Here is a 20,208-nt window from a genome sequence, read left to right on the forward strand (position 1 = left end):
GGCACTATTAAGCTGGCTGTAATTTTAGGAGGAGCCTTAGTCTCTCAAATGCTCTTCACTCAAGACACTGAATATATTTTAAAGCTTTAAAAAAAGTTTCAGCGGAGAAGCAGGAAAAACTAGTTTTAATAATCCTACCTCAAAAAACCTTTAATCCTTTCATCTGAACTCCCTGGAGCAGCAACTTCTCATTGAACTCACTGCTATCTCAATGGCAATTGGAAATCAGGAGTTTCCTGAAAGAAAGAAATCCAAGTGCCTAATATTTATGAAGTACCTACGAAATTTAAGGCACTGTGGTTGTGCCCACTGCCCCATTCTTAGAAAATTTAAAGTCAACAAGATGAACTTCCTTCACCATGAGCAGGGAGCCTAGAGAAGAGGAACACTCGAAATCAGCTTGGAGCCCCAGTCTGAGGCCCTGCACTGAGGTAGATCTCCCCTTCTCCGCCTGCTGCCTTCTGAATGACCTTGCTGTTGAGTGTAGGGAAGGGAAGTAGTTCTTCCTAGTGACTGTCGGAAATGTGGAGATGAAAGGATCCTTAGCACCTTCTTGTGCAGATGGGGAGACTGAGGCCCAAAACATGGATATTCCATAGCCATAGAGCAGGTTGTGGCAAAGCCAGGACAAACCTCTGCTTCCCTCTGTTACTACTACTAAATATCTCATTCCAGATCTCATTTGAGAGCTGGAAAGGACCATGGAGATCAACTCTGGGCTATTTGTTCAGCCTGGAGGGAGGATGAAGAGTGCCATTTTGTACCATCTGGCCTCAGCTAATCCCTAGACAAGCCGAGCCCTTTGGTCCAGGTGCTCAAGAGTCTCCAGTCCACAGCAGTGCTTTCTGAATGGCTTTGGTAATTAATTCCAGCACCCAGCAAGCTATTTGGTCCATCTACCTCTGTCAGTAAAAATTTTTTTGCTCCAGTTTTATTGAGATAAAGTTGACATAGAAAGTAAAAATCTTAACTAGCTTTACAATTCTTGTAGTTCAGGCAATGCTATTTTTAAGTGGGTAGGAAATACTTTGACTCTGAAAATCAGAGAGCTGGATTCTTAGTCTTTAAAATATTTTGCTTGATTTTTGGGGCTAAGCAGGAAAACTTCATCTATAGTCTAGGTACATGGTTTGATCCTTTGTAACCCTCAGTAACTGTATTCTTAGCCTCAGTTCCTACAAAGAGATTTTTCTGCTTAAAACACATTAAAAACACCACCAACAAAAAAACGCCAGAAGGCAAGCTTTTATCTTTGAAGGCAGTAACCTGTCTATATATCCCCAACATCTAGAAAATCAAGTATTTGTTGAAATAATTACATGAAAGCATAAAAGCTAAGTGGGTCTCCACATAAATGATCTGTTTTAATTATTAAATAACTTTAACCAGGATGAAGAAATCTTGAGATAGTAACCACAGGAAGGAATTTCAGTATTTATCACCTGCTTGGGCGGTTAGGGCTATTTTCTAAAAAGATGGCTCACTGGTCACTTGTGAAGCTGTTCTGAATACGTACAAAGGAAGCTGCATGGTTGTATTAGTTAGGATAAAAGGCTAAGCTGCTATAACAAAGAGGCTCAACAATACAGTGGCTTAAGGAACAAAGAAGTTTGTTTCTTTCTCACATAACAACTCTGAGGGGGAGTTAACATTTCTGAAGTGAGTGGTCCAGCTCAGTGGGGCAGCTGTGCTCCAAGCAGTTATTCAGGGACACAGACGGGTTCCTCATATCATGTTGCTTTTCCATCCTCTGGGGGGGGAGGGCATTGTCATTTTATCATCTGCATGAGTGAAGCTGGGTCATCACTGCTTCCAGCCAGTGGGAAGGGGGAAACAAATCCAGAGGAGACACCCAGAGCTTTAAGACCTGGACCCTGCAGTGGCACACATACCTTGCACTTTCCATTGGCAAGAACTTAGTCATATGGCCATCCACACCTACCTGCAAAGGAGGCTGAGAAATGTAGTCCAGCCATGTGCCAAGAAAAAATGGGAGAGCAGATTTTGGTGGGCAACTTGCAGTCTCCACTAAATACTTGTATCATGGAAAGAGCACCGGACTCCAGGCTGGTGTAACTAATTAGCTCTGATATCTTGCTAGGGGCAAATCTATTTCCCCATCTGTGAAATCAATGAGCTGTATGAGCTGACTGCTGAAATACTTCAAAAAGTAAAGCTGGACAAAATCTTGACTGGTGAGATTTTTAAAGATGGGTTTAAAAAAGTATCATAAGGAACATGAGACTGTGGGAGCCATAGGGCCAAAATAGTGGGGAGGAACCCTAGGTATTTTGGTGGCATTGTGGAATCACTGAACTAAGGGCTGTAACTACCTACCGGCGGACTTATGTTTATGTGAAAAACAAACAACCAAAACCGCTATTTATACTTGCAGCTGAACACTTTCCTATCTAGTATACTGTCTCTGTGACCTTGGGAAAATTGCTCAGGCAGCCCGAGTTTCCTTATATATAAAATGGAGTTATTGTCTCCATTCCAGGGGACATCGTAAGGATTAAATGAGGTCCTTTTGAAAACAGCATAGTTGTTGCCATTTACTGGCAATGAAGTGCCTAGTAAATGGTAGGTATAAATTGGATTTATTTGCTTCATGTGGAAAAATTGTTAATGCCATTGAAGTGTTAGTTTATGGTGTAGTGTCAGTTCCCAAAAATATCAGGTCAAGCTCTGACTTAAAACTGATTAGTTTGGTGGTCCACAATGCTAATGGCCAAAAACAGTGCCTCATGCATTATCTACCACCTATTCGATGTTATTTTTTTTTTAATTTTTTTTTAAGTAAACTCTATACCCAACGTGGAGCTTGAACTCACGACCCTGAGATCAAGAGTCGAATGCTCCACTGAATGAACCAGCCAGGGCCCCTATTGTTTTTAATGCATATGATTTCTTCATGGCTTAGCTCATTTGCTTAAACTGTTTTCTTCATCTGAAATGCTCTCTGCTACTTTTTACCTAGTGAATTCCTATATATCCTTGAGGGCCCAGATCTGATGTCCTCTCCTTAGAGCTTCATTGGCACTCTAAGGAGGCTTAGTATCCCCTCTCTGTGTGTTCCCATGGCAGTTTTTTGTTTTTGTTTTTAAGTAATCTTTGGCCAATGTGGGGCTTGAACTCAACGATCCCAAGATCAAGTCCAGCCAGGTGCCCCTCCACAGCAGTTTATAAGTAACATTAGGATGTACTTACATAGCAGTCTGTACCAGACAGGTTTTCAGTACTTTACATATAATAACTCATTTGGTCCTCACAACAGCTCTGTGAAGTAATATCATCATCGTTGTTGTTAGTCCTATTTTTCAGTTGAGGAAACTGAGTGGAAGAGTTAAGTGATTTTCCTGAGCGCGAGCTGGGGTTTGAAACCAGGCGAGTGACTCTAAAGTCTGTGTTCTTACTCACCATCTTCTTTTGCCTCATTATTCTGCTACAGCGCATATCACCTATAACTATCTCTGGCTCCAGTTGGAGTGGAAATTCTGTCAAGATGTCAGTCCTGTTTTGAGACAAATGTAGGACATACATTGGGCATCCAACAGATACTGAGGCTAGTTCCTGCAAGGCATGACTCTGTGTCTAAACATAAACATGGCTGCTTTTCATTGAGTGCTTGCCATGTGTCAGGCAGGCCTTGTGTGTTAAACACATGCATACCTTATAATGATTCCTTTGAACAAACGGACAAGGTAACTTATGACCCCCCCTTTATAAACAGGCATATATATTCAGAGTGCTTACTGGTGACGGGCACATAGTTGACACACAAATATTTGCTGAGTACTAGAAAGAAAGTTCTGTGAGGGCAGGGGTTTTTGTCCATTGTTAACTGCTTTATCCCTGGCACCTGCTGGGGGCCTGCAGCTTGCAAGGCACTCACTAGATATTTGTTGAGCTAGGATTTGAAGCCGGTTTGGGCTGACTCCAAACCCATGCTCTAACCGTTGCGCTACTTCATTAAGGGCATTCCTTTAGGGCTTTTTAAATATACAATTTACTTATATCCCAACTACTTGTAAGAAGGAATCAAGAAATAGCAAAAAGGTTTCCCGAAGAACTAACCCTTTTACCAAGATGTTTATTTTAGTTAAGATTCATGGTTACCAATGAAATAAGCCAAACCCTGGGATGCCTGGGTGGCTCAGTTGGTTAAGCGTTCAACTCTTGATCTCACCTCAGATCTTGATCTCAGGGTCGTGAGATCGAGCCCCACATTGGGGCACCCAGCTTGGAGCCTACTTAAAAAAAAAAAAATGAAATAAGCCAAACTCTGAAGCAAAAAGGTGAATTTATGATAGGGTTACTTAGGTGTCTCATCAGATTCAAGCACGGAAAAGCCCCAGGCACAACCAGTACTATCTAATATGATGCTGTGGAGACGCCTGTCTCTTCTCTCATTGCAAACAGGCTTTTTCTATATGGTGGGAGACAAGGCTGCCATGTAGCACCTAAGCTCTACCTCTTAGAGCTTTTACATCAGAGAGATTGTGCTGATTCTTTCTCTAAAGTTCAAAAGTGCCGGGATATCTTATACCCATTAGGATGGCTCCTATCAAAAACCAGGAAATAACAGATGTGGATGAAGATGTGGAGAAATTGAAACCCTTGTGCAATGTTGGTGGGAATGCAAAATGGTACAGCTGCTATGGAAAACAGTATGGTGGTTCCTCAAGAAATCAAAAGTAGAATTGCCAAATGATCCAGCAGTTAACCACTTCTGGGTGTGTACCCAAAAGAACTGAAAAGCAGGGTCCTTTTTTCTTTTTTTTTTTTTTTAAGATTTATTTATTTGACAGAGAGAGCGAGAGAGGGAACACAAGCAGGGGGAGTAGGAGAGGGAGAAGCAGGCTTTCCACTGAGCAGGGAGCCCGATGTGGGGCTCGATCTCAGGACCCTGGGATCATGACCTGAGCCGAAGGCAGATGCTTAACGACTGAACCACCCAGGCACCCCCAAAAGCAGGGTCTTGAAGAGATTTTTGTACACCCATGTTCATAGCAGCATTATTCACAGCAGCCAAAAAAATGGAAATAACCCTCAAGTGTCCATGAACAGATAAATGGATAAACAAAATATGGTATATACATACAATGGAATGTTATTCAGCCTTAAGAAGGAAGGAAATTCTGACACATGGTCCAACATGGATGAACCTTGAGGATATTATGCTAAATAAAATAAGCCAGTCACAAAAAGGACAAATAGTGTATGATTCCACATATATGAGAGATCTAAAGTAGTCAAATTCATAGAGATAGAGAGTAGAATGGTGGCTGCCAAGGCCTGGAGAGTGGAGGAAATGGGGAATTTTTTAATGGGTATAGAGTTTCAAGTTTGCAAGACAAAAAAGTTCTGGAGATTAGTTGTGCAATAGTATGAAATGCTCAACACTACTGAACTATACACTTGAAAATGGTTTAAGATCATAGATTTTAGAGGCGCCTTGGTGGCTCAGTCGGTTAAGTGTCCGACTCTTGGTTTCAGCTCAGGTCATGTTCTCTGGGTCCCGGGGTCAAGCCCTGCATGGGACTCCATGTGAAGCGGGGAGTCTGCTTGAGATTCTCTCTCTCACTCTCCCTCTGCCCCTTCCCCTACTCTAATAAAGTCTTTTTAAAAATCATAAATTTTATGTTATATATATTTTACCACAATTTGAAAAAAAGAGTCCCAGGAAAGGGATTCATTATCCTCGATTGGGTCTGGTGCTTATCCTGAGGCCCATCAATCAACCAGGCTAGGGATGGAGTTTTGAAAGAATAGGGCAGCTCCCATGGAAACCAAATGGATGGAGTGGAGGTAGAGTGATTCCCAGAAGTAGGGTGTGTGAGTTGGGAGGGGAGGGCAACTGGACAGACAGGCAGTGGGTATCCACCACCGAGTTCCTGCCTTCTAGTCAACAAGACACTTGTCTTTCTAGCAGCAGGTGATTTGTGCTAACTCCACCTGGGTAGCACTTGCCATCATATTCATCATCAGACATGTCATGGTTAATCCTTACATATTTATAGCTTAGGACAGTTTTAACAAAGTTACATATCTCCTTCGTCCTTGCCAAAAATCTTTCAAGTAGGTTCTGCAAGTGAAACAGACTCCCACTATTTAAGTGACTTAATGTAGAGTTGGGGTCAGTTCAGTTGTAGGGGACTAAAAGCCAATGTGAATTAATTTAGGTAGAAAGAAAGATCTGCTGGCTCATGGGATCCAAGGACACATTGAACAACTGAGCCCCACTGAGGAGCAGGTAGGATGCAGGTGGGCATCGGGAAGAGCTGCCATCAGGGACTCCACACGACCAGCACTGTGTCTGCCCCCTTCTCTTCTCTGCCTGCTGACTTTGCTTTTTTCTCCACGCCAACAAGTTTTTCCTCACATGGTCACTGGAAGCTTCCACACCTCACATCTTAGAGCTTTGCTCCCCGGCAAAGGACACCTGACTCGCAAGCTTAACAATCCCAAGGAAGGAGGAAGGACTGCTAGTAGAGCTGAATTCTGTTCTTACCACGGGATTAAGAAGGAGAGTCGGTCACCTAAGAATATAGCTACTCCCCATTGAAATATATGACTAGTGGGGCTCCTGGCTAGCTCAGTCGGTAAAGTACACGACTCTTGATCTCAGGGTTGTAAGTTTGAGCCCCATGTTGGGAGTAGAGATTTCTTAAAAATCTTAAAAAACAGACAAACAAACAAAAAAACTATGATTAGAAAGAATGGGGCTGGGGGAAAAACAGTTTTTAAGAAAAGGGTGGGTGTGGGATTGATGCTGATAGACCAAACAATAGGTGTCCCCCAACTGAGACCCAGGGCAAGCAAGTGGCATATTAGGAGATGCCCAGGTCTGAATATAGTCCTGGGCACACACTAACTACTGAGTACTTCCCACACAAAAGGAAGGCCCTATCTGTGCAAGGCCCCAGGACAATGCATTCTCAGGTGTGAGGGTGGATCAGCCTCTGAGTCACCAGACATGGGGTGAAGCGAGACTTACGGAAAACCATTTAGACCTATGCCTTCTGCCTGAGCTTCCTTGTTACTATCAGGGGATTGAGGGATAAAGACCTTTATGTAACTTATTTTTGTGAATTCAGAAATGCCTCTGTGTCCTCCTAGATGTGCATAATGAGGTAGTGTCGCATGAAAACAGTGGTTTCTTGACAGCAGACGGAAGGGCCAGCCTACCCTCTCCAGCCTTCCACAGAATCTTCACATGCTTTTAGAAACTACCTTCTTGATACTGACACTCATGGCTTTCAATTGTTTTAAATGTCAGCAGGTAAAGGGTGCACAGAATTCAGTAGTCATTTGGTTCAGTTGTTTTCAAACTAGCTTTGGCTATGGATCCTTTTTCTCCCCCCAAGTAAAACCTTACCAAAACTCCTAACACATAACATAGATTGAAGCAGAGTGGCTTGGGGTCTTGGTGGGTCACAGGGGCCTCTGGACCCTCTGATTCAAGTCTCTTCACACTTTGAAAATCACTGATCTAGATTAGCTATTTTATTTTGCAGATGGAGAAATTAAGGCCCAGAAAGGTTAAGTGGGTCACCCACAAGAGCACCAATGGTGGCAGAGCCGACTGGTGCCCTGGTCTCCTAGCTCAGGAGTCAGGCTCTTTCTACCATATCATGCTGCTTTTAGCTATTTTGAAAGAGCACTCCAACCAAGTAGTTGTGTTTTACTTCAGGTGCACGATACTTTGTTCAGGTGCAGGAACTGGACTAACACGAAGGCAAGTAGGGGACTTTGGGAGCCTAATCTAATAAACAGATAAGAGCTTTATAATTAGGAACTTCTGTTTGTTATTTTATTCAGCAGACTTAATGAGTGCTTACTATTCACCTTTCCAGGTGCTAGAGATGTATCAGTGAACAAGACAATTCCTGTCTTCAGAGAGATCGAGTCTTCCATGCTGTTTCAAGGGATGTGATAAATACTGTTATAGAGATGTTCAGGAAACATGAATGACCGTACCTGACCCAGTTCAGACGCATCTGGGAAGGCTTTCTGAGGAAATGGCATCTAAGAAAACACCAGAAAAAGTAACGGGAGTGAGCCAGGTAGGGGAGTGTAGGAAAAAAAAGCTGGAGGATTCTGCAGGAACCAGGTCATAGAAGAGCCTGCAAACCTTCAACCCGAAGATAACAACATCACATGTACTTACAGGAGAGATGATTCTGGTGCAATTCGGAGAATGAATTGGCTGGAGACAGCCAAGAGGCAGGGGGATGGTAAAGTAGAGCAGGTAGAACTCACAGGACTTGATGGTTGGTTAAATATGGGTGGTGAAGGAGAGGGAAGGGGTCAGGAGGAAGGCTTTCTCATCCGAGCAATTGATTGTTGGTGGTTCCTTTGGCCAAGATGGAGAGCACCGGAGGAAGAACAGGATTGGGCCCAGGGCAGAGGATGAGTTCACTTTGGGACTTGAGATAGAAGTGTCTGCGGAGAAGCCTAATGGAAAATTGTGAGGAACTGGATATTCAGGTTGAGCACAGTGAGCACTCTGGGCTGGAGATAGAGATCTCGAAGTCATCAGGTTTGGTGGTATTTGAAGCTGTGGAAGATGAGGTCACTGGGTCTGTAGTGAGAAGAGAAAGGTCTAGAACAGAGCTTGTGGAATAGTGACAATTGGAGAAGGGGAGCTTGTATCAGAAATGGAAGTGTAGTGAGAGAGCAGGGGAGAAACCAGGAAGCTGGGGTCGCAGAGGCCGAGTGGAAAGAGCTTTGAGAGTGGAGTAGTCAGCAGGGAAGAATGTGTAGAGAAGCCATGTCTGATAAGGAATAAGACGCATTCAGTGGCTTTTAGTGATGAGGACATTGTGGTAACCTTGGTAAGAGAAGGCCCAGCCCATGGTTAGAACGTGGAAGCCACATCTCCGTGGTTTGAAGTGAATGGGAGGAGAGTGGCCGGCGATAGTGAGGGTTGTCGGCTCCTTAAGTAATGAATGAAAGGAGAGAGGGTGGCTGCTAGTGGTTTAGGGTTGAAGGAAGTTGTTTTCCTTTTGCATGCTTAGGATCTCAGGATAGTGAGTTCGAACCCCATACTGGGTGTAGACATTACTTAAAAAAAAAAAAAGGATCTTAAGTAAGTAAGTAAATAAATAAATAAAATAGATTTGGGGGAATGTCTATACCAATACAACAGAGCTCCTTCTTGATGCTCCTGCAGCTGGAGGTGACCCACTCGGCCAGTTCATCTGGGACTTTCCTGGTGTTATCATTGAAAGCCCCATGTCCTGGGAAACCCCCTCAGTCTGGGCAAACCAGGATGCTCCATAAGGATAAACCAGAAATATTCTGTAGTTGCCCAGAGCATGCTCTATCATTTCTCTGAAGATTTAGAGGAGCTACCTACCTTCAAAGAAGACCTATTGCAAGGAACAGAAGAAAAGGTAGGAAGGTAGGCAGTACCTGATTGATATTCCAGTCAACTTCAAAAAGTACACCATGAACTTAGAAACTGCAATCCTGCAAATGGAATAATCTGAGATAAAGAGGGAGGAGGAGATTACAACTGTGGCTCTTGAATTAAAAACTGAATGGAAGCATGCCAGCTTGAGCACAATAGGTCTACTAAATACAGGAAATGGACTTCAGATGATCTCCTAGAGCACAGATGAAACCGATGAAGGTCGGAAAATAAAAGACGAGATCCGGAGGGCAGAACAATGAAAGGGATTTTAAGAATTCAAATGAATGTAAAAGTTAAAAAAATTTTTCAATTTAAAAATTTAAAAATAAATTAAAAATATTTCAAAAATAAATAAAAATTTAGGGTGCCTGGGTGGCTCAGTTGGTTAAGCGACTGCCTTCGGCTCAGGTCATGATCCTGGAGTCCCGGGATCGAGTCCCGCATCGGGCTTCCTGCTCAGCAGGGAGTCTGCTTCTCCCTCTGACCCTCTTCCCTCTCATGCTTTCTATCTCTCATTCTCTCTCTCTCTCTCAAATAAATAAATAAAATCTTTAAAAAAAATAAATAAATAAAAATTTAAAAAAGAATTCAAATGAATGGACTCATGATTAATAATGAATAAAATAAATGAAAAGGCATTGAGTGCTTATTCTGTGACAAGCACTTTGTAAGCCATTCACATGTGTGAACACTTATTGCTCAACACCATGGGTACTATTATCCTCCCCATTTTGCATATGGGGAGACCGGTGCACAAGTAGGTTCAACACTTGCGCAAGTTGGGACGCCTGGGTGGCTCAGTCGTTTAAGTGTCTGCCTTCAGCTCAGGTCATGATCCCAGGGTCCTGGGATTGAGCCCCGCATTGGGCTCCCTGCTCAGCGGGAAGCCTGCTTCTCCCTCTCCCGCTCCCCCTGCTTGTGTTCCTGCTCTTGCTATCTCTCTCTGTCAAATAAATAAAATCTTTAAAAACAACAACAACAAAAAACACTTGTGCCATTTTACACGGGTAGGAAGTGAGGGAGCTGGTAAATCCAGGCAGTCCAGCTTCAAAGCCTTCACTCTATAAAGTGTTGAGCCGCCAGGCCTACAAGGCCAAACGAAGTGATTTAGGGGTTTTTTGGTGTTTCCTCTGAGTGCCAGCCGAGTTCTGCTGCTGGGAAAATATCAAAGACCAAGACAGTAGATCCCTGCTCAAATAGAGCTTGCATTCTACTACACTACACTAGTAAACAAACAATTAAGAGAATGTCAGTAAGTGTTAAGTCCTATGAAGAAAAAACTGAAAAACAAGGTAGAGAGTCACTAATTATGTGTGTGTTGAGTAGGTGTTACTACTTTAGGTGGGATGACCAGGAAGATCCTCGGAAGAGATGACATCACCTGAGTTGAGAATGATGTGGAGTCAGCCTTGGAGCAAGAGGTAACAGCAAGTGCAAAGGTCCTGAGTTGGGATTGCATTTAGCATATTCGAAGACCAGCAAGAAGGCCATTGTACCTGTAGCAGAGTGAATGAGAGGGACATGTGTAAAAGAGAAATAACCAGGGGCTAGATCAGGTAAGGCCTGATGGGCCACAGTAAAGATTTGAGATTTTATTCTAATTGCAACTGAAGGAATTGAAGAGGGTTTTCTGTTGTTATGTTTTAGGTTTTGGATTTTGTTTTGTTTTGTCTGTTTTTAGCAGGGGAAGAATATAGCCTGATGTGCGTGTTAAAAGATTAGTCTAGCTGCTATGCGAAGAATAGACTGTAAGGTGATAAAGATGTGGAATGAGGAAGCAGGAAAAAGTTTAACGGATGTTCTGGCTGGAAGCAGGGCCTAGAGCTCAGGAGTTTTTGGTACGTTAATGGTTAATGCTAGCTGTCTCTCTGCCCTGGGGCATCCCCTCCCCAGTTTATCTAATCACAGTCCCTTACTGAGAGATGAGGATCCTCCCGTGGAAAAAAAAGATCAGAGACCCAAATACCCTTAGCGGGCAGCAATAGCCCAGTGGAGGACCCAAGCCTGGGCCAATCAGACTCCTGAGAATTTCAAACTGCAACTCCGTCTTTGCTGGGTACCCTTAAACATGGACATGTAATTTTTTGGCACACGCACAAAATAAATATTTGTTGTATGAATAGGTGCATGGCCAAAAAGATCTGCAGAGGAGAAAGGATGCAGGTGTACGAGGGGAGAGAAGTTCCTGCTGACTCACTCCCTGGTTCCCAGTTTGGTTCCTGGTTTCTCATCCTCCTGAGGCCTAAGGTGCTTCCTTGGGTTCCTGGGGACCTTGTTTACTTAATAAAATGGAGGTTTTATTTTTGCCTTTGTGGATTTCTTTTATGTGCAACTCAAGGAACCCCAGTCCAGGGTGAGCACGTCGTTAAAGCTCCTGTCCTTCATGGCCACATCGGTCACATTTGTGGCTAGCACACACCCCTGTATCTCAGGGCCTCACCCACTCAGGGCTTGGTTGCCTATTTCTGTTTTTTCTAGTTTCATGGGCCTGTAATACTATCTTAAGTTAATTGAATTTGCTTTTATTTTATTCACTGGTAAGACTCAACATTTTCCTGAGATAACTTCATATTCATATTGTTTGCATATTAAGGTCTCTCTGACTGGACGCCAGTGTTACAGTTAATGTAGTTATTCAGTTATTCAGATGCTAAATGTGTATCTGGGTGTTTGGTTTTGGCCTACGTGGTTTCCCTTTCCTTTTTATAGTCTACGGAGGATAAGATACAAATTAATCCATTCACCAAGCAGCCTCTGAATTCCCACTATATAGGTATATACGCAAGATGAGTATGTCAGGGTCCCCCCCACCCCCCGCCCTTCTTTTGCCCACCCCCTAGAAGTTGGTTTCCCTGGCCCTCCTCTCTCTCAGGCCACAAGCCCTCCCTGAATGATCTCATCTGCTCCCAGGCCTTAGCTCACACCCGTTCTGCAGGATGAGCAGGCTTTTTCTTTTTTTAACTGATAACGTGATTTCTACCCCATGCACTTTGTATTCAGTGTTTGAATGTTTAGTTTGACCCATGGAAAACTCCACTGAGATATTTGTCACTGTCGGAAACACGTTGGTGCTGTCCACAGGTGTACCTTGAGTTAAACTGGCTTATCCACTAAACTGCATCTTCAAGTGGACAATGGGACAGGGGGGCGCTCACCCAGAAGCAACTCAGCAGAGCGGACCTGCTTGGACCTTTGCCCCGTGGCTGCCCTGCAAGGCCCTGGCGGCCATGAGGACACACGGGGCACCTCTTTGGAAGAGTCTGTTTGACTTCTCCTATCTGGAGTCAGTTTGCCACGCAGTCCAAACTGGGGTGTGAGGAGGATGTGAGGACAGGTGTGTCAGTGGTCAACAACTGCATTTAGGAGAGACTTTCTTCTTCTTCTTCTTCGTCGTCGTCGTCGTCGTCGTCTTCTTTTTTGTCAGAGAGAGAGAGCGAGAGAGCACAAGCAGGGGGAGCGGCAGGCAGGCTGTCAAGCAGGGAGCCTGACTCCGGACTTGATCCCAGGAGCCTGCGGAGCAAAAGGCAGATGCTTAATCGACTGAGCCACCCAGGCATCTCTAGGAGTGACTTTCAACCCCACAGCACAGGGTATGAGCTGGAAAAGGAAACCCACGTCTGTGGCTGCAAGGGTCTCCCTAAAAGTGTCAGACCAAAGCCTGTGCACACAGGTGGCTGTTAGCTCTGTCCGAGGCTCCAGACCTTTCTCCTGGACGTCTCCCCAGGCATCCCATGGCACTTTAAACATACATTCCAGACTGAACATGCCACCGTTCTTCCACTATTCCCCAAACTGCCCTTTCCTTGCTAGTCTCAATTCTGACTGTAACGCTCTCGCCACCAGCCCCATTACCCAAGCCAAGATCCTGGCTGTCATCCTCCACCCTTTCTGTGACCCTTCCCTTTCCTTCTTTTGGAACTGTGGAGCAATGCAGCAGGGCCCCCAGTGACCACTGAGCTTAATGCAAACAGGCTCCTAAAGTGACCCACCTCTAAATAGACATAGACCCTCACTGACCAGTTACGAGCAGGCATAGTTCCTAAGATCCCCCAAAAGGGAAAAATTCCGTATGTCCTCATACACCTTATAACTGCGGCCCCTCGCCACCGCCTCAGGGTGAACAGTCTCTCCTCTGCCGGCCTGTCCACTGCTTCCTTGTGTATTCAACACACTTCTCTTCTGTTCTGCGTTGGGTGAATTCTGTCACCATCTGCGAAGCTGGCCTCCACCGGATCAGGGCACCCCACATTTGGTGGCCCCCCATCCAACTGGGACACCCCACAGTAATTACCTGGTCACCAGGTTTTATCCTCTGTATTTATTTCCTACTGCTGATAAAATAAATAACTACAAACTTACTGGCTTAAAACAACACAAATTTATTATCTGACAGTTTGAAATGAGTTTTATGAGGCTAAAATCAAGGTGTCAGCCGGGCTGGTTCCTTCTGGAGCTTCTAAAGGAAAATCCGTTCCTTGTCTCAGCCTCTAGAGGCCACCCGCATTCCTGGGCTCACCACCTCAGTCTCTCCCTTCCTCTCACTTGCCTTCTTCCCACTCCTCTGATCTCTCCTTCTCTAACAGGGACCCTTGAGATCGACATAGGGCCCATCCAGATAACCAAGATAATCCCAATAAGGTGACATTCACAGGTTCCAGGTATTAGGATGTGGATGTCTTACACACCATCCTTACCCACCCAACATTCCTGGAACCCATGGGTTCCAACTGTCGCTCTTCAGAGCACATTGTCTCTCATCTAGGTTGTTAAAACCACCTCCTAGTCGATGAGCTCTTGATGCATGACCCAAATTGTGCAGTGGGTTCTTTGCTTCTGGTCCTGCCCCCCTCCAATCCATTATGCTTTTCTCTTTTTTCTTATTAAAGATTTTATTCATCCATTTGATAGAGAGACACAGCGAGAGAGGGAACACAAGCAGGGGGAGTGGAGGAGGGAGAAGCAGGCTTCCCGCGGAGCAGGGAGCCCAACGCGGGGCTCGATCCCAGGACCTTGGGATCATGACCTGAGCCGAAGGCAGACGCTTAATGACTGAGCCACCCAGACGCCCCTATGCTTTTTTTTTTTTTTAAGACTGACTTTATTTGAGAGAGAGAAAGAGCACGTAAGTGGGGCAGGGGGGAGGAGCATAGGGAGGGGGACAAGTAGACGCCACGCTGAGTGGGGAACCTGATGTGGGCCTCGATCTCACGATCCTGAGATCATGACCTGAGCCAAAATCAAGAATCAGATGCTCAACTGACTAAGCCACCCAGGCGTCCCTAATCCATTATGCTTCTAATTGCGTCTCGTTTGTCTCTCTCTTAGTTAAAAGTTTCTACGGACTCCCCTTTACTCTCAGGATAAAGTCACAGCTCCTGAGATGGCATACGAGGTCTTCTGTGGCCTTTCTTCGGCTCACTCTTTCAGCCAAATCTCCTACAAACCATTACAAAGCTACTTGGAACTTCTCAAGACAGAACAGTGTGGATTACAGAGCTTCTGAAGCCATCCTCCTCAGCTGTGAATCCCAGCTCTACCACTTGCCAAATATGAATTCTTCTGCCAGTAACATAATAGCTCTGGGCCTCAGTTTCATCTTTTTAAAACTTTGACCCTCAAAGATTGTTGTGATGATTAAATTGATTACATTAATTAAATTTCTTAAAGTAATTCTTAGAAGGGCACCTGACTGGCTCTGTTGGAAGAGCATCCAACTCTTGATCTTGGGGTTGTGAGTTCGAGCCCCATGTTGGGTGTGGAGATTAATTTAAAATAAAATATATATATTTTGGGGGGGTGAGATTTTATTTATCTATTTAGAGAGCACACAAGCAGGGGGAGGGGCAGAGGGAGAGAGAATCCTCAAGCGGACTCCCTGCTGAGCACAGAGCCAGATGTGGGGATCTGACATGGAGCTTGATCCCACGACCCTAAGATCGTGACCTGAGTCAAAATCAAGAGTTGCACGCTCAACCAACTGAGCCACCCAGGTGTCCCTAAAATAAAATCTTAAAAAAAAATAATAAAGTACTTATTAGAACAGTGCTTGGCACAGTTTCCTCCATCATTCCATGTTCTCAGCCCTATTGACGCTGTCTGGAATGCTCTGCCCAGGACCCTCTTTCCCTGGAAGTTCTTACCCATCCCTTCAAGGCTCCCCTCAGTATCAGCTCCTGGGTGCAGGCCTTCCTGCTGTCTCCTCCCACCACATGTTGGCACTCTGGGAACTCTGTGACCTGAACCAGAGGCCCTATCACGTATTTACAATCATTTCATGACGTGTAAGAGGGAACATCCTGAAATACTAATATTTGTGTTTTTCTTTTCCACACTTCCTCGTATGTGACCCTCCCAGTCAGTCAGAGGCCGTCTTCAAGAATTAGTCCTTATAACAAGAAGGCAAGGAGAAAGGAAAAGATGATGTTTAGTTTTTCAACTTCCAAAGTACGGTTCGATGTGGACACCCACATGAGCAGTTTTGAAAGCCAAGCAGTGGGCTTTATGGAGAGATTTTGAGAACCCAGAGGCGTGGTCCTGAAGGCAGCAGGGTGTCCTGGGTGCGCCTTTGTTGTGGACTAAACCAGCGAAGTGCCTGGCCCATCCTGCTCACGGGAAGGCTGGGGAGGGGTCACCTAGGTAGCGAATGGGGACAGGAGTTGAACTTGGAGATCAGAGAGGAGTAGAGTCCACACCAACTGACTGCCCAGCGGCAGAGCCAGGTGGCGTGGTGGCGGCCGAGCCCACATGGTACCCGACTGTGGCCCCATCCTTGGCCCCCTGGATCAGCACTGCCGTCACCTGTGCTGAGGGGCCACAGTCACTGTTCTGCTCCTCACTTGCTGATGAAGTCCTTCTCTTGTCAGCCGCCTGCAGTTGCCCTTGAGTCACTCAGCAGAAATGGGGCCCACCCGTGCCATGCCCCACGTGTGAGCCATTTGTGGGCCCCACTTTTCATAACAGCTCAGGAACCTTGTAAGCCTCATAAAACAAAAAGCAAAATCTCCCTCCTTCTCTCTCTCTCTCTCTCTGTTTTTAGTAAGCTCTGTACCCAATGTCGGGCTCGAGCTCATGACTGCAAGATCTAGAGTTGCATACTCTACCGACCGGTCAGCTAGGTGCCCAGAAAGGTAGGATCTTGACACTGAGTATCAGTGGTGTGGGAAAGAGAGTCCCCAGCACCTGAACTTGGGAGGAGCTGGACAATGAGGCTGACCTGTTTCATGTGACTCTATGCCTCTGGGGCATAGACCAAGCCTCCCAGAAGGCAGCAAGCTTTGTTGGATTCCTCTCTCTGTCCCTAACACATGGCTGGTGCTTGGTAGATTTTTCTTTTTAAAGATTTTATTTGGGGCGTCTGGGTGGCTCAGTCGGTGAAGCGTCTGCCTTCCGCTCAGGTCATGCTTCTTCCTCTCCCTCTGTGATCTGTCTTGCTTTCCCTCTCTCTCAAATAAATAAAATAATAAATCTCTCTCAATAAATAAATACATAATAAATTTCTCTCAAATAAATACATAATACATAATATATAAATAAAATCCTTATAAAATAAGGATTTTATTTATTTGAGAGAGAGAGAGAACGTGCTCAAGAGAGCATGAGCAGGGGGAGAGGGAGAAGCAGTCGATCCCAGGACCCTGGGATCCCCGACCTAAGTGGAAGGCAGATGCTTAACCGACTGAGCCACCCAGGCACACCTTGGTAGATATTTATTACATTGAAAGAATGAATGAAAATCACTGTGTAGTGAGAAAGACAGATACATAAACAAATAATTATAATACAACCTAAGTTCTGCGACAAAGGACTGCAGAAAGCACTGAATGAACAGAAGAGGGAAAGGGTCCAGAGACATAGGGGATTTTCTGGGGCGACAGCAGGACTGGTGCACAGGTCTTGTGACCCTCACTCCAGAGCACCATTGGAGTGGAGAGATGCTCCTAGGAATCTCTGCCCATGGGACCCTTGGGTGGCTCGGTTGGTGAAGCAGCTGCCTTCGGCTCAGGTCATGATCGCAGGGTCCTGGGATGGAGCCCTGAGTCGGGCTCCCTGCTCAGCAGTGAGTCTGCTTCTCCCTCTCCCTCTGTGATCTCTCTCACTTCCCTGCTCTCTCAGATAAATAAATAAATAAATAAATAAATAAATAAATACATACATACATACATACATACATATTTGAGAGACAGAGAACGTGAGCAGGCAGTCCCCCTGGCCACAGTTGACGGACTCTTGATACATGACCCAAATAGGGCAATAGGTTCTCCCTCCCATGATTTTGCTATTGGGATTCTGAGATGCTGGTCCATTTCTGCTGGCCCTTGACCAGGAGACTGAGAGCTGGCCATGTTTGGCCATGTGTTCAGAGAAGTGGACAATGATGAGGCTCAGAGAGAGAGGGAGCCAGCTTCCTGGCTGCTCAGTGACTTTTTTTTTTTTTAAAGATCTATTTATTTATTTGAAAGACAGTGAGCAGAGGGAGAGGGAGACAAGGAGACTCCCCGCTGAGCGGGGAGCCTGACATGGGGCTTGATCCCAGGACCCTGAGATCATGACCTGAGCTGAAATCAAGAGTTGGATGCTTAACCGACTGAGCCACCAGGGTGCCCCTGCTCAATGACTTTTAAGATCCTGGTTCTTGTTGCTGCTGAGGCCTGGTTGCCCCCTACCCTTTGGCTCCATTTGATACCTCTGAAAATTTGTATTAAATTCTTCTCTTGCTTAAGCTTGCCTGAGTGGTTTCTGTTGTCTGCAGCCAAAGTGTCTTGACTAACATTATCCTCATTGATGTCACACCATGATCAGAGCAAATACCTGTACAGTGCTTACAGTGCCCCAGACTCTATTCTTAGAGCTTTACATGTCAGAACTTGTTAAATCCTCATAACATTCCTATGAGGTAGGTACAGCAATCACCCTTAGTTTTTAGATGAAGAAACTGAGGCACAGAGAAGTTCCGTAACTTGCCATGGTCATACAGCTGGTAAGTGGTGGGATTCAAATCCAGACTGAGCCTATATCCAACATTGCGGTTTTACCATATTTTGTCAAGCAAGTCTGTATTTTTATGTTTTTAACCTATTGTCCTAGAAGAATGTAGTTCTACATGCCAAACACATGAGAAGCCCTGGCTGAGTCCCTTTTCCTGAAATGAGGCTGGGTGGGCCAGGAGGCCGGCCCCCTCTGTCTGCCCCACCAGTCCTGCCTCTTGCTTGCCGGGCCTGGTGGGGGAAGCGCGGGAAGGAGCGGCCAGGCCAGGGCCAGGGCTTGGCAACAAAGCTGCTTGTGGGGCGGGAGGCCGGAGCCGCGCCCTGGCACCTGGCAGGTGGCCCAGCCTCACCGTTGAGAAAATACCTGGAACAAAGGAGTCCTCCCGCCACGACTGGCCGCCTCTCCTTGTGCCCGCAGCTCCTTGGCTGAGGAATCTGACCTCCAGGCCAGGCCAGGCCAGGTCCTTACATGGCTTCAGGAGGCTACAGTGAGGCTTCAGGGCCCCGCTGGGAACACCTTCCTGGCTGCCCCCTGGTTAAGGGGTGGGCGTTCCAGAGGCTTCCAGGCTGATTCCCACCCAGGGGCTCTGCTGGGCTGCCCGAACTTCCCCTTGGGGCCACCCTCCCCCATGGTGTCCAGGGCAGGTGGCTTCAGAGCGCTGGGCCTGGAATCCCCAACCAGGAGGACAGTCTCATAGCAATGGCTCGTCAGGTGCAGAGTGGACGGATGTGTGTCTCTGCTGAACCAGGGGCCCCGTAAGGGAATTTCGGCATTATCAACAGCAGGCATTTGGGGAGCAGATCTGGACTAGAGGCCTGGGAGAATGAAAAGCAAAGACTGAGACCCTGAGGGTAGTGGTATGGTTCTCCTTGGACAACTCTTTTTTTTTTTAAGTAATCTCTACACCCACCGTGGGGCTCGAACTCATAGCCCCGAGATGGAGAGTCGCTTGCTCCACCGACTGAGCCAGCCAGGCGCCTCCTACTCCTTGGACTCTTGAGCGAAGCATAGCAGCTCCTCAGAGGTAAGGGCTGGCCTCCTGAAAGGGTGGCCAGCCTATGACCAGTTCCTTCTCCTTCCTTCCCCCCTTCTCATGAGCAAGACCAGAGGGGCATGGATCTGGACAAGAGACCGCCTCACTTCAGCTCTTTCGTTCAAAGAGGGATAGGCCCCGGAGCCCCAGGCCCAACTCCCAGCCCCAGGCCAGCCTTAAGCCTCCCCCCCAACCCTAGGCTGTAGTGACTGCTGTCGTCAGGGCCCCTTCCAGCCCATGTGGTGCCCTATGGTGATTCAGAAAAAGAGACTGTTTCCTGCAGGTGGGCACCACCCTCCACCAGGGCCCCCAGCCATGCTAAGTGGAGCTGGACTTCAGCCCACACTTGCTGTGCATCTCTGTGAGTTGGTGCAGACTCAACCTATGCTGCCATTTGCAGGGCGATCCCCAAACTGTGACCCTGGACCCCTGATTCCCAGGCTAAATCCTATCCTCCTGGCTGGGATCTTCCCTGGGCTGGGCAAAAGGAGGCCATTTCAGAGGTGACTTCTTTTCACCGGTACAAACCCACTTTAGACAATGGGGCAGGGACTCAGGAGGGGTTCCCTAGAAGCAACTCCCAATAACCACGGGCGGGAGGCTTCTTCCCAGGCAGAACCCTCTGGCCTTGGGGTAGCCCCTGGACGAGGAAGCTGTGGGTATAACCTTGAGGCTAGTCTCAGGGCAGAATGCTGTCCAGTTCATGCTCTGCCCCGCAATGTGTGATTCTGTATGGAAGGTAAACAAGCCCTAGTCAGGCAGAGGTGGC

General features: G+C 46.3%; 1 protein-coding gene across 1 annotated transcript in view; it reads left to right on the forward strand.

The window, feature by feature from the left end:
• The window catches only part of TRIT1 (tRNA isopentenyltransferase 1), a 57,596-nt gene extending 47,796 nt beyond the window's left edge, over nucleotides 1-9,800 (forward strand). Inside the window, exon 13 of the transcript XR_003612339.2 lies at nucleotides 7,860-9,800. The gene's annotated coding sequence lies outside the window, so the exon portion shown is untranslated. The remainder of the gene's footprint in view (nucleotides 1-7,859) is intronic.
• The last annotated feature ends 10,408 nt before the right edge of the window (nucleotides 9,801-20,208 follow it).

The sequence above is a fragment of the Eumetopias jubatus genome, unplaced genomic scaffold (assembly GCF_037043125.1).
Source record: "Eumetopias jubatus isolate StellerSeaLion01/CBP00866 unplaced genomic scaffold, mEumJub1_p1.0 scaffold_4, whole genome shotgun sequence".
NCBI lineage: Eukaryota > Metazoa > Chordata > Mammalia > Carnivora > Otariidae > Eumetopias > Eumetopias jubatus.